A 27694-nucleotide genomic window follows, 5' to 3' on the forward strand; every position below is an offset into this window, starting at 1 on the left:
AAAAGAAGGAATTGAATGTTTAAAAATAAAATTTGATCAGATAGAAGAAGTTAAAGACATTTGTCGTTGTTCAGTTCGTTTCATGCTTGTGAAAGACTTGTATGTACGTAGGAAGCAGTTTCCGTTTTCTCTAGCATATGCTGTAACTATTCACAAGTCTCAAGGATTGACTGTAGATTGTGCATTTGTGAACATTGGTTCAACTGTGTTCAAAGAAGGTATGGCATATGTTGCTTTGTCACGAGTGAAAACATTATCAGGTTTATTCATGATAGACTTTGATGAGTCAAAAGTTAGTGCTGATACAAACTGTGTAAAGGAGTATAATAGATTAAGAAGAAGCTATGCTCCTCATTTAGGTCAGTATCCTGTGTTGGAGAAACGTGTAGTTTCTCGTAAAAGAAAAAATGAGAATATCTGTAATGAAGATGTAGAGAAGAGGAAAAAAAAGAGGAGTGATGTAATTGCAAGCAAAAAGAAAAAGGAAAATGAAGAACAGGTTGTAGGATGTCATTTTGAAAATAGCTCTGGTGTCAACTGCTACGCAAATGTAGTGCTGAATGTTGCATTTTATCTGGAAAGTTTGCAAGAGCAGATAATAGTAAATCAGGGAAAAAGATTCTGTTCAGAGCTGAGTCTCCTTTTTCAAAAGCTGAGTAAAGATAAAACTCAAATAGAAAGTGCTACTGACATTAGAAAACTTTTAGATGTATGTTCAGGACGAACACAGTTTTCTCAAAATGAACAGCAAGATGCACATGAATTTTTGATGTATTTTCTTCAGGTAGTGGAAGAAGAAGGAGTTCCCATTGACATTTTTTTTGGTCTCTCTTATAAATGGGAACATAGTTGTGATAATTGTTATAATATATGTGGCTCTATTGTTGATAATGAAAGGTTTATTTATTTGACATTGCCAGAGAGTAAAACAGTCACTTTTGCAAAATTAGTTAAAGATGCTAATCATAGCATGAAATGTGGTGAGTGTAATTCTGACATGTTTTCAACATTAATTTTAAAGGAATACGGACAGTATGTAATTTTAATGATGCAACGATGTAGAGCTGATGGTTCAAAATTGGATACTTTAATAAAGAAGTTTACAGGACAGCAATTATCAATTTCAGGAAAAACTTTTGTAACTGTTGCAATAATTTTCCATGATGGACCTACTGTTACTTCTGGACATTACACAGTTTATCTTAAATGTGAAAAAGGCTGGACACTGTGTAATGATTCCCAATTGATTTTCAAACAACGTTTGCCTTTTGATTTAGCAAATTCCTATCTAATCTTCCTGAAACCTAAATTTTAGAGAGACTTGGCAAGATCTGGACAAAACAATTTTACCATTTTACTAGATTACCATTGCAATTTTGTAAAAAAAAGATTTTTTAAATTATCATTTGGCCTAATGGAAAGATAACCAATTGTAATGTGGACTTTTTTAATTTTTAATGAAACTTTGAAAAACCAATAATTTAGAGATTATCGGTAACTTCTGCACATTTTAAATTTTGGAATGTTATTGGACTGCCATTGGAAATTTTTTCAAAAATGATTTAAAAAATTACTATTTGGCCATGTGGAAAAGTAACCAATTCTATTGTGGACTTAATAAATTATTCAAAAAATTTTCGTGAACCAAAATGTTTCAGAGAATCGGTGAGATCTGGACAAATTAAACTTTAGAATTTTATTGGATTACCGTTGGAAATTTATTCCAAAAAAAAATTTAAAATTACTATTTGGTCTAAAGGAAATGAAATCAGATGTATTTTGGAGTTATTTGAGATATAATATTGTGATTATACTTCTGAAACAAACATATCAGACGGTATTTTAAAGAAATAAGTATTGGTATTAGATGATATTTTTTTACAATATTATGCATTTCTATAATGTTAAGTTTAAGTAAAAAAAGAATCTGGGCTTTTTTAATACAATCTTTGTGATTGGTATTTTTTTTTGCCCGCTGTAAAATGATGAATGCAATTGCTTTCACAATTTATAGTGAAATGCAATATATTCTGAAAACAGCAAAAATAAGGCAAAAATATTTTTGGGAAAAAAATGTAAATATGTGTACTGTATTATAAAATGTTTTAAAAATATTAATACTTTTTTCTTTTTTTCCAGATAGATATTGAAAATTTTCGAAAACTACAAACATTTTTAAAACTATTTTTTTAAAAAACAAATGAATAAATATTTTTTCAGTGAGTATGGTAAGTCAATAATAATAATTGTAGTCTCTCAAGGACAATGTAATGTGATAAATGATTTTTAGTGTTTTTTAAAAAAAAAAAAAAAAAGTACGCGCACCGTACGCGTACGGTAAAAAAAAATAAAAAAAAAGTTTTTAAAAACATATGTAAAAAAAAGATGAAAGATAAGGTTGGCTCTTAAAAGAACCGTTGTGTTCATGCAGGGACAGAGGAAAGGAAGCATGGGAAAATTATTCAAAGCGACAAATGTGCTGATCTATTTTGTTGTTCACTAGGGAAACACTGGTCTCCCTATGGCAAATTAGATCTTTACAAAATGTGCAATGAATATCAACCTTCCGAAATCGAGGGTTCATTTCCAGAGGGCCAGCAAAAGGAGATTCTCCCCCCACAGATGAAGGGCTCACCTGACCTGCAGAAGAAGGAGTCAGCCCTGCAGATGATGGTCCAGGCTGAGCTGCTGTGGATGTACTGGCTCGTCTTTCTGAAGAGTTACCTCCAAAAAGATGACCATGTGTCCTTCTGTGTACATCCTGGAGGTGTCTCTTCATGGTGTGATTCCCAAAGGAATACTTCCTGTCAGGATTACCTCTAGAAAGTACACGCTTACACAGCCTGCAAGTAACTAAGGGTGCATTCACCTTTTGCTGGCCTTCAGGAAAAGTAAAATAATCCCATACATAAGAGGGCTTTTGTTTCCTCGCTCTCTGCCTCAAGACAGTGCTGCTAGTGCTAGCCTCACTCTCAGAAGAGCTCTGCTGTTCTGCCATCGTATCCCAAAGACAAACCAGCTCCTTCTCCCAAGGGATCACAAGCAGAAATGAGGGGAATGGGTGTGGTGTAGGAGAGTTCTAGAACTGAAAGTAGTTTCAACCAATCAAAAGTTGTGTTTCATGATCACATGACCTACCGTACGCTTACGGTACGCTTACGGTGCGCTTACGGCAAAAAGTACGCATGCGCGTAAAAAAGACACGCGCTTGCGCGCATGCGCATAACAGTCACTACCCGACACTTCCGCGTAACGTGCGCGTGTGGCGTAAGCGCGCACGCGTCCCACGCGCAGTACGCGCGGCTACGCAAAGTGCGTAACTATACGCAAGCAGCGTAGATAGATTACGGACGTTGCGTAAACCGTACGCTTACCGTGAGCTTACGGTACGCGTACTAAAAAAATATTTTTTTTAAAAAAAAAGTACTGCAAATAAATTTTACATGTTTATTTTAAAAAATATATTTAAAAAAACATATTAAAGAATTTTAAAAATTTAATCATAGTCTTTATAAAAGGTAAGATAATTAAATTAAAAATATGTTAGAAAAAATAGAAGAAAAAAAAAAAAATTAGCATTTAAAAAACCTTGCAAATTCACTGAAAAAACCATGGGTTTCACACACGTTATAGTTAGGAATTAGCATTTAAAAAACCTTAGAAATTCAGTGAAAAAACCATAGGTTTCACACACGTTATAGTTAGGAATTAGCATTTAAAAAACCTTAGAAATTCAGTGAAAAAACCATAGGTTTCACACATGTTATAGTTAGCTGGACATTTTACTCGTAAAAAACCAATTAAATTGCCCCGTTATAGTTAGTTCAGCTAACTATAACTCGCGCGCCCGCAATGCACTGCTGATGACGTCACATATTACATCACTCATGACATGGTCAGTGACATCACTCATGACATCACTGATGACATCTCAAATGACATCACTGATGACATCACTGATGACATCATCCTTGTGATAGAGTGGCAGACCTCCTCTCACCCTAATATAACCTTTGACACACACATTCAAAAATAGAGACTAAAATTTTCAAAAACAATGGACATACCAATAACAGTTACAACAACCTCTTCAGTAATTCTAAGATCCACATACACATCCACTCATTCACCAACAGTCCAATACAGTCACTCATACATGTACTCACTCATCATATGTACTCATACACCTATACATCCTGTTACACAATGCCACTCATCCATAGAGTTACTCACACACATAGTCACTCGTGCTAATAAAGAATCAAACATACATTTACTTGCATATACAGTTATACACACACCACCATACTTACTTCTACGGAAACTTACACATACTTAGTCTTTTAAACAATCACTTATAGAAACACATACTTATTCATACAGGAACTCTTCCAATCTCTCACCCTTGCATATACTCACATATATACACCAATAGTCACATATACTAGTTTTAAACATATGTAGTTACTCATAAAGACACTATTGAGACAGTCATTCACTCACTAACACACCCATACACACACTCATCCACCCATGCAGTCCTGCACACATGGTCTGTTCAACACATACAAACAGTGAGTCACTCATTCATGCACCTATGCACTACGTAATACCCCCCACCGAACCATGCAGACACTCAGACTGATACTCAAAAAACCAACTAATAACCTATATAGACACCCATGTAGCTACTCACCAACCCATGCAGCCACTTATACACAAAGTGAGAGACTGATACAGATATATACATATTTAAACATTACTCACTAAAACATGTATTCACTATGATACACTTAATCAGTCAGTTAAACAATCAATTTTTCAAAAACAAATCATCCATTTAGACACTTATATACCCATTTATTCTTCCATCGACCTTGAGATATACATATATAAAACATATTTAATTTTCAGAAAAACCCACATTCACTGGATGATGTCATCAGTGATGTCATCAGTGATGTCATTTGAGATGTCATCAGTGATGTCATGAGTGATGTCACTGACCATGTCATGAGTGATGTAATATGTGACGTCATCAGCAGTGCATTGCGGGCGCGCGAGTTATAGTTAGCTGAACTAACTATAACGGGGCAATTTCATTGGTTTTTTACGAGTAAAATGTCCAGCTAACTATAACATGTGTGAAACCTATGGTTTTTTCACTGAATATATATATATATATATATATATATATAAATTCACTGAAAAAACCATAGGTTTCACACATGTTATAGTTAGCGGAAATTTTACTGATAAAAAAACCAATGAAATTCCCCCGTTATAGTTAGTGCAGGAAACTATAACTCACGCGACCGCAATCCTCTGCTGATGCTAATACTGTATTTAGACACTTATTTGCCCATGTCTTCTTCCATAAATTTTTAGCTATACATATATTACAAATATTTTTTTTTCATAAAGACACATATGTCATCAGCAGAAGATTGCGGTCGCGTGAGTTATAGTTTCCTGCACTAACTATAATGGGGGAATTTCATTGGTTTTTTATCAGTAAAATTTCCGCTAACTATAACGTGTGAAACCTATGGTTTTTTCAGTGAATTTGCAAGGTTTTTTAAATGCTAATTCCTAAGTATAACGTGTGTGAAACCTATGGTTTTTTCAGTGAATTTGTACGGTTTTTTAAATGCTAAGTTACTTTACGCCATTCGTGGCGTGCGCGCCCACTTAACGCAGTTCGTTCCGTGCGCGCACGGTGCGCTTAGCGCACCGTGCGCGCACAGTGAGCACGCGGTGCGCTTCGCGCACCGCGCGCCCACTTTACGCAGTTAGTGCCGTGCACGCACGGTTGGCACGCGGTGCGCGTAGCGCACCGCGTGCCCACGTTACGCTAGATGGGCCATGTACGCACGATGCGCTTCGCGCACCGTGCGCACACGGAGGACATATTATGCGGTTCCTTGTGATAGGTAATCTGTTGGAATTTTTTGGGGAAATGCTGTGCGCTTATATGCCATGCACAAATGGTGGACTTCGGTCACCATTTGCACACGGGGTGGAGAGAGTGGGGTTTTTTTTTTTAAAAAATTTTTTACTGTACGGTAAGCGTAATCGGCGAAATTTTCGAAAAATAAAAATAAAAAATTACCGTTTTTTGCCTTGGGGGATCTTTGAAGACTCAACTAACATGGTTATGTGCATGGGCGCTGTCTAAACAGCCCCTTTATATGTTTTTGGCATTTGTTTATCAGCTCCCCCCTCAGAGAGAGAGAAAATGGCGGCCGCCGCTTCCTGGTTTCGACCGATTCGAATGTTTACTATGATCTAAGGGCCAATCAGAATCGCGCTCGCGCACGCCACCGCACGCGTACGGTAAGCGCACCGTAAGCGCACCGTAAGCTGGCTCAGATATATATATTGATTTAAAGGCTATTTTCTCAGAATCTACTGAACAGATTTACACCAAACCTACAAAAGGCACTTCCTTGACCTGAGGACTACCTCTCTGCCAAATTTCAAGTAATTCTGTTCAGCCGTTCGGGCTGTAGCTGTGTCTAAATGCATGGGAAAAACGCGTTTTGGGACCCCCCTTTTATCTCAGCCCCCGCTTGACGAATCCCCCCGAGACTTTCAGGGTAGGAGCGGAGCGTAGCGCCCCACCTATTTTGAAAAATTCGCAAGGATTCGTCGACCGGCGCAAAAGTTATTCAAAATAGAATGTTGCGGATTTCCTATGGAAACGTGGTCCTAACTATAACTACCTACTGGCGACCGCCAGTAGGTAATATATATATATATTTATATATCTCAAGGTGAATTTTTATTACTTTTTGAAAGATTATCCTTCTTTTAGTATAACGAATGGTGCAACAAAAACTTGTGTGTCATGTGCTCAGGTGGCAGCATAGCAGGGTAACAGAGTGGCAGGGCGCAGGTGCGAGCGGGGGAGATGGGAGCATTCCCGGGTTGCACCCAAACATACAACCTGATTACGATGGCGGAAGGCCCGCCACCGACTGCCTGTCAGTGTCAGGCCCTCCGCCATCGTACTGCTTTTTTCCACCCACCAGATTACTATGGCGGGCAGAAATGTAGCGGTCAGAAAGACTGACCGCCACAGTTCCGACTGGTGGTAATTTTCCAACCAACAGTCGGAGCAGCTGCATTTCCCAGCATGGCGGCGGTGCCAGTCAGGGACCACTGTTGGGATTATGATATCCCTTTCCGCCCACCTGTTCATGGTGGTTAACCTGCCATGAACAAGTTAGCGGAAAGGAACCTTGGTGGCCCGTAGCGGAACCCCTTCAGCCTGGGCACTTTCTTTTGGGGGTCCCCCTACATTTCCATGCCCATGTGGCAGGCACCGCATGGTGCCTGCTATGTAGTGCAGGGAAATGTAAACAGTGCCTTATTTACATTGCGGTGGGTGCTGCAGCCAGCAGCACCCGCCGCAATGTAAAGTATGGCAAGTGCGACCGCCACAGTGGCGGTCGCATGATAATACCCCCTTTGGCAGTCCCACTCCCCAAAGCACAATGGCGGAGGGACTAAGGTCCGTCCGCTATCGTAATGAGCCCCATAGTTGGGTTGCTTCTGTGGACCTTGGGCTCCTCCGAATGCAGCAGGGCCTAAGCCTGCTGGGCCCTTCAGCACCCCCCACTAACAAGCCCCTTCTTTGTGTGTTACCACTGATCTTTTGCTCTATCGATCACTGCTCGGCTGTGTTGTGGAGGGGCCGCGTCACGTCTAGCTGGGCCGCCAGCAGGACTTAAGAGTCTCATTGCCCTTGTGCTGCAGCCACTGCAATCCGTGGTCCATGATTATTAAAGTGATCAATACAGCCCACGCTGTCTGCGAGGGACTGCTGCACCAGCCTCCAAGCTTCAGTGGCTCAAAGTAATCAGGATCGACCCTTGCGGCCCCCAAGGGTTGCTGCACCAGCCTCTGGACACCTGCCGCTCATGGCTCAGGATCTGGCTTCTCCTCTTTCGGGAATGCAATGTGGCAGTCTCAGCAGTCAATTTGCCAAGTTCGCTATCAGTGATAAGGCGCAGGTCACACATCAATCTCCTGTAACACCTGTTGATATGCCGATGGTACCATAGTACAAGTTGGCATTAGATATTTCAGGCCCATTTAAGATATTGGGTGAAACTTCTAAGTATACTGCAGTTTAAATAGAATTTTTGACGAAATGGCGAGAGGTCAAATTTGTGAGTGTTGTCAGTACCCAAGTTGTCGCACAATTTTCTGCAGGAAGTGTTTAGAAGAGAAGGTTAACCTTGTGAATTGGTAACTGACGATTGGTGTCATTTGAGATGGAAAACATATTGCGGGATGCAGGTATTAAGAATATTAAAACTGCCGTTTATCATCATAGGAGTAATGGTTTGGTTGAGTGACTTAATCTGACTCTTAAGGGGCACTTACAGTTAGCTTCTATCAACAGGTTTGATTGAAAGAGTGTGATTAATGACATGCTGTGGGTAATGAAAACCACTCTTGACGAAAGTAGTGGGGTTTCTCCTTTTGTTTTGTTGAAGTGTGTGCAACATCCCAAGTTGTAAAGTTGGCAAAACAATATACAGCCCCTCTCAAAAAGGCCTAACAAGGATTAACAAAGTGAAAAGCTTAACTCTCCTGTGGTTGTTAGGGGAGATACCAACACCAAAAGCCTTCCCAACTAATGTGATCTAAGTAAATGAATTTAACAATAGACCTGTCTACAGCCTATATCGCAGTATGATAACAATCCACCTTTAACCCCTTTGCTCCTAGGCCTTTTCCCCCCTGTGCTAAGCCTTTTTTTGGCAATTTGGGGTAGTTCGCACTTGGGCCCCTGTAACTTTTTGATCACATAAGGTATCAATGACAAATTTGCGTCCTTTTCTTCCAACATCACAGGAATTCTAAAGGTACCCAGGGTTTGTGGATACCCCTGGAGGGGACCCAAGAATTAGCCAAAATACAGCTAAATATTTGTTTTTTGGGGGGAAAAAAGTCTACAGATGAAAGAGTCTGATTTTTTCCTTGCAAATGGTATCAACAAAGGGGTTGTGGTGCTGAAATCACCATCTTCACAGCTTTCAAGCACAAGCAGACTTTTGTCAGAAAACCAAAATTCTTTACACAGTTTGGGCATTTTTCTGGGACATGGCCTATTTTTGCTATTTTTTGTGCATTCAGCATCCTTCCAGTTAATGGTAAAAATGGGTATGAAAGCAATGATGGATCCTGGAAAGCTATACGTTTCTGAAAAGTAGGTAACATTTTGAATTCAGCAAGGGGACATTTGTGTAGATGCTTCAAGGTTTTCATATAGAAACTAACAGTTGAAAATAGAACAAATCAAAAATGAGTTAAGTAAAACATCCATTTGTGCCAACGTTTTCACCTGTAACTTCCACTAAGTATGACAGATGTTTGATGGCAATATACCGTTACATCTGCTGGACCGTTCATGTTGTTGGGATATATAGGACTTGTAGGTTCAGCAAGAACCCGAGGAACCCAGAGCCAATAACTGAGCAGCGTCTTGCAATGGTTTTTTATTGTGTTATGGGTATATAGCAATTAATTTGGAAAAATTTAAACAGGGAAAATCGGTATGAAAGTCACCTATGTATTTCTGAATTGGGAACTAAATATGGAGTTTAGCAACAGTAGCTATTTGCACATCTCTTCTTTTTTACACATGTTTTAATTTTGGAAGGCAGAAATGCATTGAAAGTAAATAGGTAATAAGAGTTGCTCTACAATTTTGTGTTCTGCTAAGTCTGCCAATAAAAATGATACCTCACTTGTGTGGGTATAGGTGTAGTGGCCGCGACAGGAAACGACCCAAAACGCAACGCGGACACACCACATTTTCACAGTGAAAACGGACCCTTTTCTTAAAGTGCCTAGCTGTAGATTTTGAACCCTAGCTCTGCTGCCACCTAGGGAAACCTAACCGACCTACACATTTTTTAAAACTAGACACCCAGGGGAATCCAGGATGGCGTGACTTGTCTGGCTCTCACCAGGTTCTGTTACCCAGAATCCCTTGCAAACTTCAATATTTGTCCAAAAAAACAAATTTTCCTTACATTTCTGTGGTGGAAAGTTCTGGAATCTGCATAGATCCTCAAAATTCCACCCACCCCGCATTCCCTAAAGTCTTTTGAGAAAAATGGTACCTCGCTTGTGTGGATAGGCCTAGTGCCAGTGACTGGAAACCACCGAAAACGCAACGTGGACACACCACATTTTCACAGTGAAAACAGACCCTTTTTTAGCGAAGTGCCTAGCTGTAGATTTTGAAACCTAGCTCTGCCAGCACCTAGGGAAACCTCGCAAACTTATGCATTTTTTAAAACTATACACCCAGGGGAATCCAGGATGTTCAACTTGTCTGGCTCTCACCAGGTTCTGTTACCCAGAATCCCTTGCAAACCTCAAACTTTGTAAAAAAAAAATACATCCTCACATTTCTGTGGTGGAAAGTTGTGGAATCTGCATAGATCCACAAATTTCCTACCACCCAGTGTTTCCCCAGGTCTCCCAATAAAAATGGTACCTCACTCATGTGGGTGCCCCAGGCGATAGGCAAGGGAGACATCAAAATGACCTATCACAAAACAACCTCGTTTTGCAAAGGAAGTCACCTGGGTTTTTGACCCCTGGCTCGACGGCCATCTTGGGAAATCTACACAACCCACACATTTCTGAAGACTAGACACCCAGGAGAGTCCAGGGAGGTATGGCTTGCATGGATCCCCCAAAGTTTAACTACCCAGAATCCACTGCAAACCTCATATTTTGATGAAAAAATCAAATTTTTCTCAAATTTCAGTGTGGAAAAGTTCTGGAATCTGCAAGGATCCACAAATTTCCTACCACCCAGCATTCCCGCAGGTCTCCCAATAAAAATGGTATGTCACTCGCATGCGAGGGTCAAGTACCCGCGACAGGCAAGGGCCCAAAACTTATTGAGGAGACATCAAAACAACCTGGTTTTGCAAGAGGAGTCACCAGGGTTTTTGGCCCCGGGCTCAGCGGCCATCTTGGGAAACCTTCCAAACCCACAGATTTCTGAAAACGAGACACCTGGGGGTGTCCAGCGAGGTACGGCTTGCATGGGCCCCCCAACGTTTCCCTACACAGAATCCCCTGCAAACCTCAAATTTAGCGTAATAAATCACATTTTTCTCAAATTTCTGAGTGGGAAAGTTCTGGAATCTGCACGGATCCACACATTTCCTACCACACAGCATTCCCCTGGGTCTCCCAATAAAAATGGTACCTCACTCGTGTGGAAGGGTCAAGTACCCGCGACAGTCAAGGGGCAAAAACGTATTGAGGAGACATCAAAATGACCTATCACAAAACAACCTAGTTTTGCAAGGGGAGTCTCCTGGGTTTTTGGCCCCGGGCTCAGCGGCCATCTTGAGAAACCTTCCAAACCCACACATTTCTGAAAACTAGAAAACCGGGGGAGTCCAGCGAGGTATGGTTTGTGTGGATCCTCCAATGTTTTCCTACTCAGAATCCCCTGCAAACCCTGGGAAACAATCCGCGAGGCGCCAATAAGACGTGGCACCTTAAACTCACTAATTGTACTAGTGAGATACCACTGTTTGTCCGGAAGAGATTCATTTCTGGGTGTTCTATGCTGTTCTATCGGAATTACTCGACTAGACTGGTGTCTTTAGGGAGAGATATCCTTATATACCCTAGTCCTGATGAGGCCCAAAGCAAGTTGGGCTGAAACGCGTCGACTGTTTGAATTGAAGAAGCCCTTGACAAATCAAAATTATTTGTACAATTGATATATAAAGTACTAAAACATTTGTTTAGAGGTATAAAGTGTAGTTTCCTCTTAGTACTATTGAGTAGGGCTATCTGAAGCAATGGGATGCTCTTATTGAAAAAGTGAGGGCACCCACACTCACTAATAGGGGAATAAGGAATAGAGGATATATTCCTTGTTTATTTGTATTTACTTTTGGCTGGAGTTCTTTATTATAATTTTTTTGATTTCATATTCTTTTGCGTGCCATATTTGTATGTATGTTTGAACATATGATGTGTTGACACTTTTTGCATATTGATACATAAAAAGATTTTGTCTAAAGCTGTTTTCGGGCAATGATATTGAATAATGCATGAGAGAGCACCTCGTTTTGAAGGAATAATTAATGTTGTCCTTCTATTTACAGTTCAGTACTGATTTATTCCAACACATTACGTGCATTTTTGTATATCCCATGCCTCGTATGGCACTCTTTGCTTTACTTTCACACTGTTTCGGGGCTAGCCAGGCTACCCTTCCCCATGCCCCCTTTTTGCCTCTCTCACCCAGGACTTTCCTCCACACTTGGTATAAGCTCCGTGCACTCTTTCACCATTTTTGATCGCCACTCGTCATGCTGCACCCTCACGCCGTGCTCTCACTCTCGAGATCCAGCACGGCACACACTCTGTAGTTAGGAGGCCCAAGCTCTTCTCGTGCCTGTTAGATCTGGGGGTCTCTAGTTGGCAGGGTAGGTACCACTGTCCAAGTAGGGACCCTTGCTTCTAGTCAGGGAAAGGGGGATACACTGTTAAGATAACCCCTGCTCACCCTCTAGGTAGCTTGGCCTGAGCAGTCTAGGCTATCAAAGGCAATGTGTAAAGTATTTGTACCAACACTCACAGTAACACAGTGAAAACACCACAGATTTACTCCACACCAGTTTTAGAAAAATAAGGTATCTTTACTAAAAACTTCACAAGACCAAATACTACAGACAAACCAACATATAATTCAAAAAGGTTACTTTAAAGATAGTTCAAGAGTTTGCAGAAAGTACTCCAGGATGTAAAAGTCAGTGTCCTGCACAATGCGACTCTCAATGCACAAAATGCGACACTTTCGTGCCCAACAGTACCTGTAGTTGCGATAAGGTTCCCAAAAGCTATAACAAGGAAGCTTGCAAAGGCGATGCGATACTCCTGAGATCCTGGGGAGGCTTTGCAGCAGCCCTGCTTCACGCAGCAGAGGTGGATGCGCCTGCTCCGATCTGTAAGGGGAGGATGCGATGACTTTGGCCTTCGTTGCGTAGGTTTCTTAGGGGGAAGCTTCACGCACAGGTTCGATGTGACACTCTTCGATGTGGTGCGATGCGTGGCGCAGCGTTGCCTTCCGGCGCCGCAACTCTCGATGCGCCACAGAACGGGACTCTGCGTCGACGCACGCAGCGACTGGAGACTTTCACGCACCGGCAGTGGTGCGGTTCGCAAACTGGTTCTGCAACGACCCTCGCAATGCCAGGAATCTTCACGCTTCGGGACGATGCTCGACGCACTCGGCGATGCGGGGACCCTGCGTGTTGCGATGGTGCCGCGGTGAAATTTTCCTCGCACTCTCGATCTTGCGACACGCAATCGGATGATGCGTTGGGTACCAGTCACTCTTGTTCACGCTTCTGCTTCCCAGCTCCCAAACACAGCAAAACGACCTCCTGAGGCCCCAAGACTGGGCAAGCACTCCAAGGCAGGTCAGAACTCTCTCAGCAGAGTTCCAGGGGAGCTGGTGGTGAAGTCCTTTTGTTCCTGGGACTTCTTAACAGGGAGCCAGCTCTTCTCAGGCCCTTGGAGATCAGAATCCAAAGAAGGGGACACAGCAAAGTCCTTCCCCTCTCCTTGGCAGCAAAGCAAAACAGCAAGCAGGCAGTCTTCTCCTCTTCAGTCCTTTCAGCTTTCTCCTTGGCAGAGGTTTCGTCTTAGTTCCAAAGTGATCTAAAGTTTAGGTGTCTGGGGTCCTCTTCTTATACCCCTCCAAGTCTTTGTCTCTCTTTGTTCCAGTGGGGGGATTCCCCTGCTCAAACCGGTTCCTGGGTGTGCTCTGCTCTGGAGCACCTGGTTCCTTTCAGAGTGAGGGGCAGGGTCGTTAGACGCTCAGCAGGAGGTGGAGCCTTCTTTGTGCCAGCAGAGGCAGAGTCCTCAGCCTGGCCAGCAGGGGGTGGAGCCAGCTTTGTGTTTGGCAGGGACAGCCCTATTCAAACCCAGGGACTACTCCTCTCACCCATCTAAAGCAGATCTCCCTATTCACCATGCTGCTGACTCATCCAGGCTCCTGGAGCCACCTGGCCCATCACATGACACCCTTCAGCCAACCAGCACACAGGCACACAGGAAGGTTAAACAGGAGAATAGCTACTTTCTAAAAAGTGCTATTCTCACACAGTGAATTTAAAAACCATCTTGCTAAAAAGATGTATAATTAAATTCTGAACACAGAGATACCAAACTTGGATTTTCTATCTTGCCCTTATGGGAAGATAGGCATGTAAACAACCTTCCCCATTCTATCCTATGGGCAAGATAGCCTCTCAGCAGTGAAAAACGAAAATGGCTGTAATTCACTACCAGGGCATGTTACACACCTCAGTACATGCCCTACCTTTCAGATACACTGCACCCAGCCCAGGGGGGTACCTAGGGCCACCATAGGGATGCCTTACATGTACAGAAAGGGAAGGATAAGGCCTGGTCAGTGGGTGCACTGGCCAGGTCGACATGGCAGTCCTGGACTGCACATAGGCACTGCAAGCAGGCCTAAGACATCATTTTTAGCGCTACTCCTGTGGGTGGCATAATCAGTGCTGCAGCCCACTAGTAGCATTTGAATCACCAGCCCTGGCACACGCAGTGCACTTTACTAGGGGCTAACAGGTGAAACAAATATACCAATCATGGATAACCAATCAATATAACAGTTTATACAGAGAGCATATGCACTTTAGCACTGATCAGCAGTGGTAAAGTGCCCAGGGTCCTATTGCCAACAACCACGGGTCAGAAAAAATAAAGGAGGAAGAAGCAAAAAGTTTGGGGATAACCCTGCAAAAAGGGCCGTTTCCAACACAACCCCCTTCCAGCCTAAAGCCAGGGTAGACCAAGCGATTCCTCGATGGGATTCCCTGCTTAGGGCGATAGAACACGGAAACTGGCCCAAACAGCAGAGCACTATTCCTGTTCTACGTCTTCCGGAACCCGGTTGGACCTCTCCATCCATACTCTCAGGGTACACCACGCCAACCCATGTGGAACCCTTCTCCTCACCCGTGGACACCACCTGTGCAGCACCTAGCCTTAACTTGCTCACAGGTGTGTCCCAACAGACAGACAGCAAGCCACAGTGACCACTGACAGTGGTCAGGGATGAGACCCAGGCCTTATGCCTCTCAGGGCTCTCAAACCCCTGTGGCGTCAGAGGGTGAGGGGCAGTAGCCCCAGGTGCTTGGCACCCTTTGTCCACTCCCTTCCCTGTCAGGTCGGGTCTGACAACCTGGCACTGACCGACCAGCCCCGGGCCTGTATCCGGTGGCTGGACAGGAGGCTGGGGTAGGCTTTTCCATACCCAGTCCTCCTCTTCCTTGGGGCTCTGTACCCTCCCACCTGGAGCGCGACCCCCTTCTAGAATAGTCAGGGCACCTGTGGCAGGTGTCCTGCACCATTCGCCCACCAGTTCAGGGGTTCTATCCTGCAACTGGGACTCCAGGTCAGGGGGGACACCCCGGACCTGGCCCTCCAACCTAGGGTCTAAACCCTCCAGGTGAACCGGGGTCAGAGGCGAGGACTCCCTCCCTCTGCACCCCCTTCCAGAGTTCTGCACCCTCCTACTCTGAGTGGTACACCTCAAAGACAACCTGGTAGAGACACTGCTTACAGATGTCCCTCCCTCCAGTTCAGGACCTCTCTCCAGCAACTGGTCTCCCAACCTAGGGTCTAAACCCTCAGGTTGCACCGGGGTCAGAGGCGAGGACTCTCTCCCTCTGCACCCCCTTCCAGAGAGCTGCACCCTCCCCACTGGAGTGGTACCCCTGGAAGCCAAACCGGTCAGGACACAGGTTACAGATGTCCTTCCCCCCAGGTCAGGCAGATCCTGAACCTGGCCTCCCAACCCAGGGACTAAACCCTGCGGTTGCACACCTGCCTGGCATGCCAGGACTTCTGGGGACTCACACAGTATCTCCCCGAGGGTGACACATGACTCATGTGTCTCGTGACAGTCTGCCTGGCGCAGATCTCCCGACCCCTGTCCACCTGACAGTGCGCGAAGATCCCCCAGGACAGAAGTGGTGTCACCAGGGTCACTCCTAGGGGACTCAGCCCTTCTGGCTGGTCCCTGACCCACTGGTTCTCCCACTGGGGAACACATCCCCCTCTCACCCCTCAGCCTGGACTTCTGCACCCTCCCAACTGGAGCGGTACTGCCAGACACCAGAACCACTGGAGCTCTGTTTACAGAGGCTCCAGGTTCTCCTGACACTAGGAGATCCTCCACAAATGGCCTACTAGCACTGTCTAGGCCCCCAACCTGGTGTTCCCTTAAGGAACCCTCCAGGCCCTGAGACTGGGTTTCGGGCACCTTGGGACCCACAGTCCCACACTCACCCCTTCTCCACTGAGACCTAACCGGGCTACACTGAACCTCTTCCACCTGACAGGTCTGGAAGATATCTGGGCCACTCCTTTTGGGATCACTCCCCAATGCCTCTCCAGACCTTTTGACATCCAACCAAAGGTCTGCCTCCAACGCAAGCTCTCTGGGACCAGAGAACTCACACTCCACCGGGTGTTGGCATAGCTCTGGAAAACAGGGACTTAAAATATGCTCTCCAACAAAGGAATCACACAGCCCCCCACAGTTGTTAACCACGCTACCGTTTGCCTCACCCTCCAGTGCCTCACACAAGTACCCCACACCACTCTCCAGAGATTGGCAAGACAGTATCTGACTGTCTCTGTCACACAACTCACACTCTTCTGGGCGGTCTCCACACTCACATACCAAGGTTTCTACCATGGGGGAACCCCTCTCCCTGTACCTCTCATTTACGGTCAGTAGAGTGTCCCTCCCACCACTAGGAATATGGTCCCCTGTGCTAGTTCCCCAATCTACTTCAGGGACACTGCACTCCACTGGAACTACATCATAAACCTGAACCCCCTGGTGTATGTCAACCCCCTCCCTCAAGTTAGGCGCCACATCTCTGGGTGTTTGTACCTTTCGCTCAGCACTAGAAACTAAAATCTTGCTGCCACCATCTGAGCTGGACTCCACCTCCAACTCAGCAAAGCTCACTTCTTGAGCTACCCATTTTTCTTCTTCAGCTGAGACACTCATGGCCTCAAGCCTCTCGAGCTCCAAATCAAGCTCCCTCATCCTCAACTCATGAGCCAGAGTTAATTTCAATTCTTCCAAGGCAAGGGCATTCTTCTTCTCCTCCTTTGCCATTTCCATTTCAAGCCTCATGACTTCTAACTCATGATCTCTAGCCCTTTGATTCTCCTCCAACTCCTCTGGAGTGAGACTCCTACTGGAATGGGAGCTGCCAGCCCTTGAGACTGGTCCGACCACGGGCAGAGCTTGGGGAACAAAACCATTCTCTTCATCTGCATCATCTTCCTCTTGAGCCTCCCACCAGGCCTTCAAGACTCTTTGTAGCACATCCCTTCTAGATCCGCTTTTCACAGGGCAACCAAGGTCTTTGCAGAATTGCTTGAGCTCCTCAACCTTGTACGAATACAGATCCTCCATGGAAAACTCCAATTCTGCCCTCTCACTTGTTGCCACCTGAGACATGATGCTTTTGAAGAGTTACTCAAAAATAGAATAAAAAATATAGTATGTGGTTGTCTATTGGTCTGCACTTAAACTAGTGATGTACACCAATTACTGTGGGTCAAGTACAAATACAAGTTCAATCCCACCGCTGACCACCAATGTTAGATCTGGGGGTCTCTAGTTGGCAGGGTAGGTACCACTGTCCAAGTAGGGACCCTTGCTTCTAGTCAGGGAAAGGGGGCTACACTATTAAGATAACCCCTGCTCACCCTCTAGGTAGCTTGGCCTGAGCAGTCTAGGCTATCAAAGGCAATGTGTAAAGTATTTGTACCAACACTCACAGTAACACAGTGAAAACACCACAGATTTACTCCACACCAGTTTTAGAAAAATAAGGTATCTTTACTAAAAACTTCACAAGACCAAATACTACAGACAAACCAACATATAAATCAAAAAGGTTATTTTAAAGATAGTTCAAGAGTTTGCAGAAAGTACTCCAGGATGTAAAAGTCAGTGTCCTGCACAATGCGACTCTCAATGCACAAAATGCGACACTTTCGTGCCCAACAGTACCTGTAGTTGCGATAAGGTTCCCAAAAGCTATAACAAGGAAGCTTGCAAAGGCGATGCGATACTCCTGAGATCCTGGGGAGGCTTTGCAGCAGCCCTGCTTCACGCAGCAGAGGTGGATGCGCCGGCTCCGATCTGTAAGGGGAGGATTCGATGACTTTGGCCTTCGTTGCGTAGGTTTCTTAGGGGGAAGCTTCACGCACAGGTTCGATGCGACACTCTTCGATGTGTTGCGATGCGTGGCGCAGCGTTGCCTTCCGGCGTCGCAACTCTCGATGCGCCACAGAACGGGACTCTGCGTCGACGCACGCAGCGACTGGAGACTTTCACGCACCGGCAGTGGTGCGGTTCGCAAACTGGTTCTGCGACGACCCTCGCAATGCCAGGAATCTTCACGCTTCGGGACGATGCTCGATGCACTCGGCGATGCGGGGACCCTGCGTGTTGCGATGGTGCCGCGGTGAAATTTTCCTCGCACTCTCGATCTTGCGACACACAATCGGATGATGCGTTGGGTACCAGTCACTCTTGTTCACGCTTCTGCTTCCCAGCTCCCAAACACAGCAAAACGACCTCCTGAGGCCCCAAGACTGGGCAAGCACTCCAAGGCAGGTCAGAACTCTCTCAGCAGAGTTCCAGGGGAGCTGGTGGTGAAGTCCTTTTGTTCCTGGGACTTCTTAACAGGGAGCCAGCTCTTCTCAGGCCCTTGGAGATCAAAATCCAAAGAAGGGGACACAGCAAAGTCCTTCCCCTCTCCTTGGCAGCAAAGCAAAACAGCAAGCAGGCAGTCTTCTCCTCTTCAGTCCTTTCAGCTTTCTCCTTGGCAGAGGTTTCTTCTTAGTTCCAAAGTGATCTAAAGTTTAGGTGTCTGGGGTCCTCTTCTTATACCCCTCCAAGTCTTTGTCTCTCTTTGTTCCAGTGGGGGGATTCCCCTGCTCAAACCGGTTCCTGGGTGTGCTCTGCTCTGGAGCACCTGGTTCCTTTCAGAGTGAGGGGCAGGGTCGTTAGACGCTCAGCAGGAGGTGGAGCCTTCTTTGTGCCAGCAGAGGCAGAGTCCTCAGCCTGGCCAGCAGGGGGTGGAGCCAGCTTTGTGTTTGGCAGGGACAGCCCTATTCAAACCCAGGGACTACTCCTCCCACCCATCTAAAGCCGATCTCCCTATTCACCATGCTGCTGACTCATTCAGGCGCCTGGAGCCACCTGGCCCATCACATGACACCCTTCAGCCAACCAGCACACAGGCACACAGGAAGGTTAAACAGGAGAATAGCTACTTTCTAAAAAGTGCTATTCTCACACAGTGAATTTAAAAACCATCTTGCTAAAAAGATGTATAATTAAATTCTGAACACAGAGATACCAAACTTGGATTTTCTATCTTGCCCTTATGGGAAGATAGGCATGTAAACAGCCTTCCCCATTCTATCCTATGGGCAAGATAGCCTCTCAGCAGTGAAAAACGAAAATGGCTGTAATTCACTACCAGGGCATGTTACACACCTCAGTACATGCCCTACCTTTCAGATACACTGCACCAAGCCCAGGGGGGTACCTAGGGCCACCATAGGGATGCCTTACATGTACAGAAAGGGAAGGATAAGGCCTGGTCAGTGGGTGCACTGGCCAGGTCGACATGGCAGTCCTGGACTGCACATAGGCACTGCAAGCAGGCCTAAGACATCATTTTTAGCGCTACTCCTGTGGGTGGCACAATCCGTGCTGCAGCCCACTAGTAGCATTTGAATCACCAGCCCTGGCACACGCAGTGCACTTTACTAGGGGCTAACAGGTGAAACAAATATACCAATCATGGATAACCAATCAATATAATAATTTATACAGAGAGCATATGCACTTTAGCACTGATCAGCAGTGGTTAAGTGCCCAGGGTCCTATTGCCAACAACCACGGGTCAGAAAAAATAAAGGAGGAAGAAGCAAAAAGTTTGGGGATAACCCTGCAAAAAGGGCTGTTTCCAACAGTGCCCAGTTGTTCCTGAGCCGTGTGTAACGGTCTAGTTTATTTTAGGACACCCCCGTCCCGGAAGCCATATCACACATTGTATCACTCTCTGGCCAGGCATAGCCAGAGAGCTTAAATAAAGATGCCAAGGTCGCTCGTGACTTCCGGCACGATATAACTGCCATGAGTGTTGGTGTCTACATACATTACTGTCTTACAGCGCGCAACAGCATAGCGCGACATATGTGAGGCCTACCTGACCTCACGACACTGGCGACGAGGGTGGAATGTGCCACTCCCACGATGATAACGAGAATCACCCCCGACGAGAGCAGGTCCACGAGCGCAGGAAAGGCCCCAGCGCTGCACAGCGTAGGTGACGCGGCTGACATCACCAAAGAAATCCTGCTGAGTGCGATCGAAGTAGGCGCCGCAAGCTGCAAACATCAATCAAGCTGCTGGTTAGTGGTTGCAAGCGGAGACCCCAGCGCCCACTTGCGTATCCAGAATAAGATGCGCTGAAGCTACCGATCAAGCCCGGCGGAGCACGGGTCAGGAGGAGCAGCGCCCGAATGCGCAGTAGCTCCCCATCGCCCCAGGCCTGAAAAGGGAAAGTGTAAACACAAGCGCGTTGTCAGCGCTCAAGAAAGCGGCAGCACAGCGGACTTCACGCGGTGCAGAGAACAAGGAAGGGGCAAATAAACAAGCATAAGCCAACTCAAGGGAAGAAAGGGAAAAAAAAACCAGCGTATGGAACAGGCAACTAGAAAGAATTAAGCAGCATCAAGCACTGGTTAATCCAAGCCCCAGACAAGGAAATTGAACCAGATACAGTGGCTAAAAGCACACACTGGCCATATTGAGATAAACTCACGTCAGGAACAGTGCTAAACAACTACCAACCATGGTTGACCAAGCAGCAGCAGCGCCAGCACAACAGTCAATTGCCCCTGCAGCTTTACCTCCACACCTGCACACACAAGTGAGCGCACTTCCCCATTCAGTGAGCTAATAGACCCTGCCACAGTGTCGCCCAGGTGGAAAGTATGTATTGGCCGGCTTGACAATTACTTTATAGCCACCAGGGAAACAGATGGAGCAGTAAAAAGATCACTGCTGCTACATTTCGCAGGGGACAAAATATACAAGATGTTTGCGCACCTACCGAACACAGGGCCACAGACGGACTACGACGCAGCAGTCAGAGCCTGAAATGCCCATCTTGACCATCAACTCAACCCTGATTATGAACGCTTCAAACTCCAACAAGCCCGCCAGAGGGAAGAGGAGTCTGTGGACGCATTCCACGCACGCTTACGCGAGTTGGCATGTACATGCACTGAAGATGACCAAGCAAAAGAAGTATGGGCGCAACTGATCCAAGGCTGCCGCAATAAGACTCTGCGGACCCTCATTCTGCGACAGCCGCGCATATCTCTCGAAGACATATTAATCCTAGCTCGATCGCATGAGCTCTCAGATGTCCGGGCATCAGCCATGGAAGCCGCCCTCAACGCCATGACCGCACAAGCAGTGAGTCAAAACAGAACGAGTTGACGCCATCCGGACAACGACTCGCGGTGGGCGAGGAAGATGGCCCAACAGGAACTCACGACAACAACAGTGCGGCTACTGTGGGAAGGAGGAGCACCCCCAAGACAGCTGCCCAGCGAAAGGAAAAACCTGCACAAAATGTGGCATTCCCAACCATTTTGCGAGTGTATGTCGAGGTGGTTCGAGATACCGAGGAACGTCAGGACGGAAAACACCATCCAAACAAGTGAGACACCTCACATTGGAGGAACCTGCAACCTCAAAGATATCAACGACGACTGCGCACTGTCGGCATTACCTAGAGGACTCTTCCTCAGATGGCGAAGAGGAATGCCACCTTATCTCCTTTGTGAATGATCTCAAACGAAGACGTCGGCCACAACCAACATGTGCCATCGAGATAGCTGGAACATCAGTAACAGCCCTCATTGACACAGGTGCATCAGTGAATGTCATGGGGTGTCAACATTACAAAAATCTAAGTCCAAGGCCATCACTCACACCGTTCAAGGCCAGAATCCTCGCGTACGGAAGCCAGACCCCACTTCCTCTGAAAGGAAAGATGTCTGTACAAGTCAAATCGGAGGACCGCAAAGTCACCACAACCTTCCACATAGTGGACAGGGAAGCAGACATATTAGTTGGAAGTCACACTGCCGAAGACCTGAGCCTGGTCACGTTTGCCAACGCAGTCAAGTCACTTCAAACTGAAGACATACTGGAGCTATTCCCACAGCTATTTGAAGGCCTAGGGAACATGAAAAGACCACCCATAAGACTACACATCGACACAGCTGTGAAACCCGTTGTCCTACGACATCGGAGAATACCGTTTCACTAACGACCACTAGTGGAACAAGAATTTTTGAAGCTTGAACAGCAGGGGGTAATAGAAAAGGTGACGGGCCCAACACCCTGGGTGTCTCCCATGGTCATCGCCGAGAAGCCCAGGCAGCCAGGAAAAATCAGGTTCTGCATTGAAATGAGGATGCCGAATCAAGCAATCAGGAGAGAAAGGCACCTAACACCTACCGTTGACGACATAATGGCTGACCTCAACGGATCGCAGTGGTTTTCTAAATTAGACCTAAACGCCGGTTATCACCAATTGAAATTAGCCAAGGAAAGTAGGTACATTACCATATTTTCAACGCATCTAGGTCTGCCACGCTATTAAAGGCTTAACTTCGGGATATCTTCAGCAGCTGAAATATTCCAGAACGAAGTGAAAGAAGTGCTGTCGGGCCTTCAGGGAGTCATTAATGTCAGTGACGACATTTTAATACACTCAGCCACGATTGAAGAACACCATCGTCGTCTCAAAGCAACCCTAAAGCATCTGGAAGAACATGGAGTACCTCTCCACAAAGACAAATGCCAATTTTTTAAACGATCTATCGAGTTCTTCGGTTATGTCTTCAGCCAAGATGGAGTGAAAGTGGATCGCAGGAAGTCGCAGGCGATTCAACTCGCCCCAGCCCCCACTACGGCATCCGAAGTCAGAAGCTTTTTGGGTATGGCGACATACTGCGGGAGGTTCATCCCTAATCTTGCCACGATTGCAGAACCACTGCGTAACCTGACAAAGTACGAATCTGCTTGGCACTGGACTCAGATAGAAGAGGAAGCGTTCCAAAAAGTAAAGTCGGCATTGCTGGAGAGCACGACCATGGCGTACTTCAACACGACTCGGCCAGCAGAACTGTTAGTGGATGCCAGTCCAGTAGGTTTAGGAGCTTTACTAACCCAAGAAACTGAACCAGGTACCTGAGTTCCGCTAGCCTTTGCTAGCAAACCAATGACAGCGACCGAAACTCGCTACTCTCAGATTGAACGAGAAGCACTGGCTATCAAGTGGGCCTGCAATCACTTTAATTTATATGTCAGCGGTCACCCATTCAGAGTGGTAACAGACCATCAACCATTACTCCCGCTTTTCAAAAGGACTGCACCTCATCCCCCACCCAGGATCGAGCGGTGGGCGATACAACTTCAGCACTACAAACTGGAACTAGTGTACAGACCGGGCGCCAAGAACCCGGCCGGCTTCCTGTCATGTCACCCGGCACAGCTCGCAGAAGCATGCTCCGCTCAAGAGCTGAAGACAGAGGAGTTCGTCAACATGATCTCTCAGTGGTCATGCCTAAACGCGCTCTAAATCGGCGAGATCAAGACGCACATGGACACAGACATGGTAAACAAAAGGGTGACGGAAGCAATACGGAACGGATCTTGGGAAGGCTTTCTCCAAAACATCCAAGGATGGAACACTATTGACAGGTCCCGTCTAGGGAAGGTATGGAGAATCCAAGATGAACTCAGCCTTGCTGAGTGAGGCATCCTACTGAGAGGGTCACGTATCGTTATTCCTCAAAGCCTCCAAGAACGCGCAACTGTATTAGCGCATGAAGGTCATCAAGGCACTGGAAGGATGAAATCCTGAATGAGAGAGAAACTGTGGTTTCCTGGACTAGAGGAAGCTGTAGACAACGTTGCAAGGAACTGCCAGGCCTGTCAACTTACCGGAAACGCAGAAGTACCAGCGCCTGTGATAACCGAGGATCCAGCTCCATCACCCTGGTCACGTGGGAGCCTGGATTTTGGGAGTTTCCCAGATGGTAGGGTCACAGCAGTTCCAGTCGACAGCTACACCAAATATCCCTGTGTTGAAGTTCTACCGTCCACAGCGTTCAACCACCTAGAACCAGTGCTGACAAAGATATTTGCATTATTTGGTCTTCCACATGTGATCAAGGCAGACAATGGTCCACCTTTTCAAGGTAATGAGTTCAAAGACTTCCCCACCCAGTTGGGGATAAAACATCACCGAATCACACTGCAGTGGCCACAAGCCAATGGCGAGGTAGAACGTTTCATGCGGACAGTGAATAAGATTTTGCGAATAGCAGTTGCTGAACAAACTGACCCAGAAATTGAATTGCAGGTGTTCTTACGAGAATACCGCAGCACCCCTCACTGCACAACCCAGAGATCTCCGTGGTCCCTCATGCTGGCAGGGCCTCAGCGAGATAACTTTCCACTAGCTGACAACTGGGAGCCTGAACCATATGACCCTGCAAGCACCCAAGCCAGAAGAGTGGCGAACAATGAAAAAGCGAGCCATCGGAGGCAAGCACAAACTTGAACACTGGTACCAGGGTGTGGAGTCTTGATAAGGAATCGCAGGAGCAGAGGAAAGTTCCGTATCCCCGTACGAAACGGGTTTGTGAACTGTAAGAGCCGTCAGAGGGATAGCTGTGACCAGGGACATCTTAAGGTTTTTGGGGGCCCTGGGCCAAACATATTTTGGGGGCCCCTGTTCAAAACAGCTTTGAATTTATGATCCAATTTGAGCCCCTGTTTCCCATGCCGTTTCCGCTTCTTCAGCTGTGTTAGCGATCCAGTTTGCATCATAGGCATTAGCCTTTATATTCCCGAAGTAAACGGACGTGCGCAGCTGACAGCGGTAGGATTTAGTGTTTTCTTCCCTGCTACTAGGTTTTTAATACTTTTTAAATTGTATATGTGTGGCTGAATTACTGTGTGCTTTTTAACAATTTCTCCTACCTACGCGCACTTGCACTTTACTTGATTTTGCTTGCCTACACCTCCTTAGCTACTCCGATTCACTTCTCACTTTTACATCGGTCCTGGTCCGCCGTGGCTGATACGCCGATTGTGCGAAGGGCTGGGGATACTATCGAGCTCCTCACTTAAGCCCACACAGTTTCCGCTTCCTCAGCTGTGTTAGCGATCCAGTTTGCATCATAGACATTAGCCTATATATTCCCAATGCAAACAGACGCGCGCAGCTGGCAGCGGTAGGATTTAGTGTTTCCTGCCCTGTTACTAGGTTTTAATACTTTTTAAAAAATTGTATTTGTGTGGCTGAATTACTTTGTGCTTTTTAACAATTTCTCCTACCTAGGCACACTTGCAATTTTACTTGATTCTGCTTGCCTACACCTCCCTAGCTGCTCCGATTCGCATCACGCTTTTCCTCCAGTACTGGTCTGCCGCGGCTGATACACCGATTGTGCGGAGGGCTAGGGCTACTATCGGGCTCCTCACTTCCGCCCACGCAGTTTCCGCTTCGTCAGCTGTGTTAGCGATCCAGTTTGCATCATAGGCATTAGCCTATATATTCTCGATGCAAATGGACGGGCACAGCGGGCGCATCGCCGGCATGCCAAAGGCAAGCCCGTTTGCGCCCGTCAGCGTCCCGGAGGCGTCCAGCGCCGGTGATGCTGCCCAGTTCCCCTCTGGTGAGTTTCTTCCACTATATTACAATAGCGAAAAACTGCTTAGCCTTAGGTGGCTGCCATTATGTCAGTGTACAGCGGCTGATCCGAGCTTGGAGGTAGACTTTCGATGCAATAAGTGCAACTTGGCTCTCCTCCAGCCCAGGTAACTCGCACCCAAGTTCCTCCCACGCAACAATAAGTGTAAAAACAATAAGAAAACAGAGGACTTAAAGGCCACCCTTTTAAATTGTCGTTCTATGCAAAAGCATGAACCACACATTTATGACCTACTTTTACACGAACAGCCTGATCTTTTATTTCTCACTGAGACCTGTCTGTCTGAAGCCTCCAACCCTACTATCACCTCGGCCATCCCTACGGGTTATAAAATCCTTAGGAGGGACCGACCGAGTGGGAAGGGGGGTGGTGTCGCCATAATTTACAATCAAAAACTTGACTGCTTTCCCATCCCGATGGAAATTATCGAGAGCGCAGAGTTGTTAGGCTACCGCTGTACCTTAACCCCCAATCATAGCATAGCTGTTTTTCTGATTTACAGACCTCCTGGTGCAATTGGAAATGTAATTACTATGCTTAATACATCCACCAGCTCCCTGGACTTAAAATACAACAACTGCCTTACTCTAGGACATTTCAATTTACATATGGACAATGGAAAAGAACATCAAACAATTTCCTTGTTGGAGACGCTGTAGGCCTGCAACATGTTTCCATCTATTTCTTCTGCCGCCCATGAGAGGGACCAAATCTTTCACAACTTTGACATATCAGTAAGCCTACCTCTTCCCATTACCTGGTCTGACCACCTCCTATTAAAATTCATAATTCCCAACTCTGCCACAGCCCCTTGGACTAACGCAGGACAGAGGGTACCTAATTACAGGACGTTCCATAAAATATCCATCCCGATGTTAGCAGACGCCCTCGGTCATTCCTCACCGGAGCTGTCTGGCTGCCCCGCATCAGAAGCCCTCTCAATAGATTCATGGCTCCGAACCAACATTGGTGCAGCGGTACCGGTTGTTTCCCGCTCCTCAAAGAGGTTGGCCCCCACCGGCTCCATGGTTTAACAATTCCCTCAGATCTAGCAAAAGAAGTTGTAGAAAAATAGAACAGAAATGGTGTAAATCCTATCTACCTGAGGACAGGAAGGTGTATAAAGACACCTTAAAAGCTCATTACATTCTCGTGAAGGCAGCCAAGAAAAACGTCTTTCAATCCAAGATAGAAAATGCCCAAAATAAGACTAAGGAAATCTTTAGCATAGTTAAATCCGGCACAAAGTAAGGGCTATGCAAGGAAGAATTGTCTAAGCAAATAGCTTAATTCTTCCACAAAAAGATCTCCGTGATTCAACAAGCCTTCACTAACATCTCAGAGGAAGAACTGACCTTCTACCTTAGTTCTAATAGCAAATTTCACCTCTTGGATCCTCCATCTTTACTAGCTTTCCCTGAGTTTCAGCTTGAAGAGTCACTGACCCTTCTCCAAAGCATTACGTCTGGCTCTGCTACCGACCCATGTCCAGCGAATATCCTGAACCTATTAGCTCTCACCATAGACCCCAGGGTAAACCATCTCTTAAATGCTTTCCTCACCTCAGGCAACATGCCGAAATCATGGAAATATGCCAAGATTCTTCCACTGATAAAAAAGGCTAACGCCAAACTGATGGACCCTGCCAACTACAGGCCAATCTCCCTTCTTCCGGCCCTCTCCAAAATATTAGAGAAGCATGTAGAGTAGGCTCTCCAAAAGCACTTTGAAGATGGGAACCTCC

Source organism: Triturus cristatus, chromosome 8 (genome assembly GCF_964204655.1).
Source record: "Triturus cristatus chromosome 8, aTriCri1.1, whole genome shotgun sequence".
Lineage (NCBI taxonomy): Eukaryota > Metazoa > Chordata > Amphibia > Caudata > Salamandridae > Triturus > Triturus cristatus.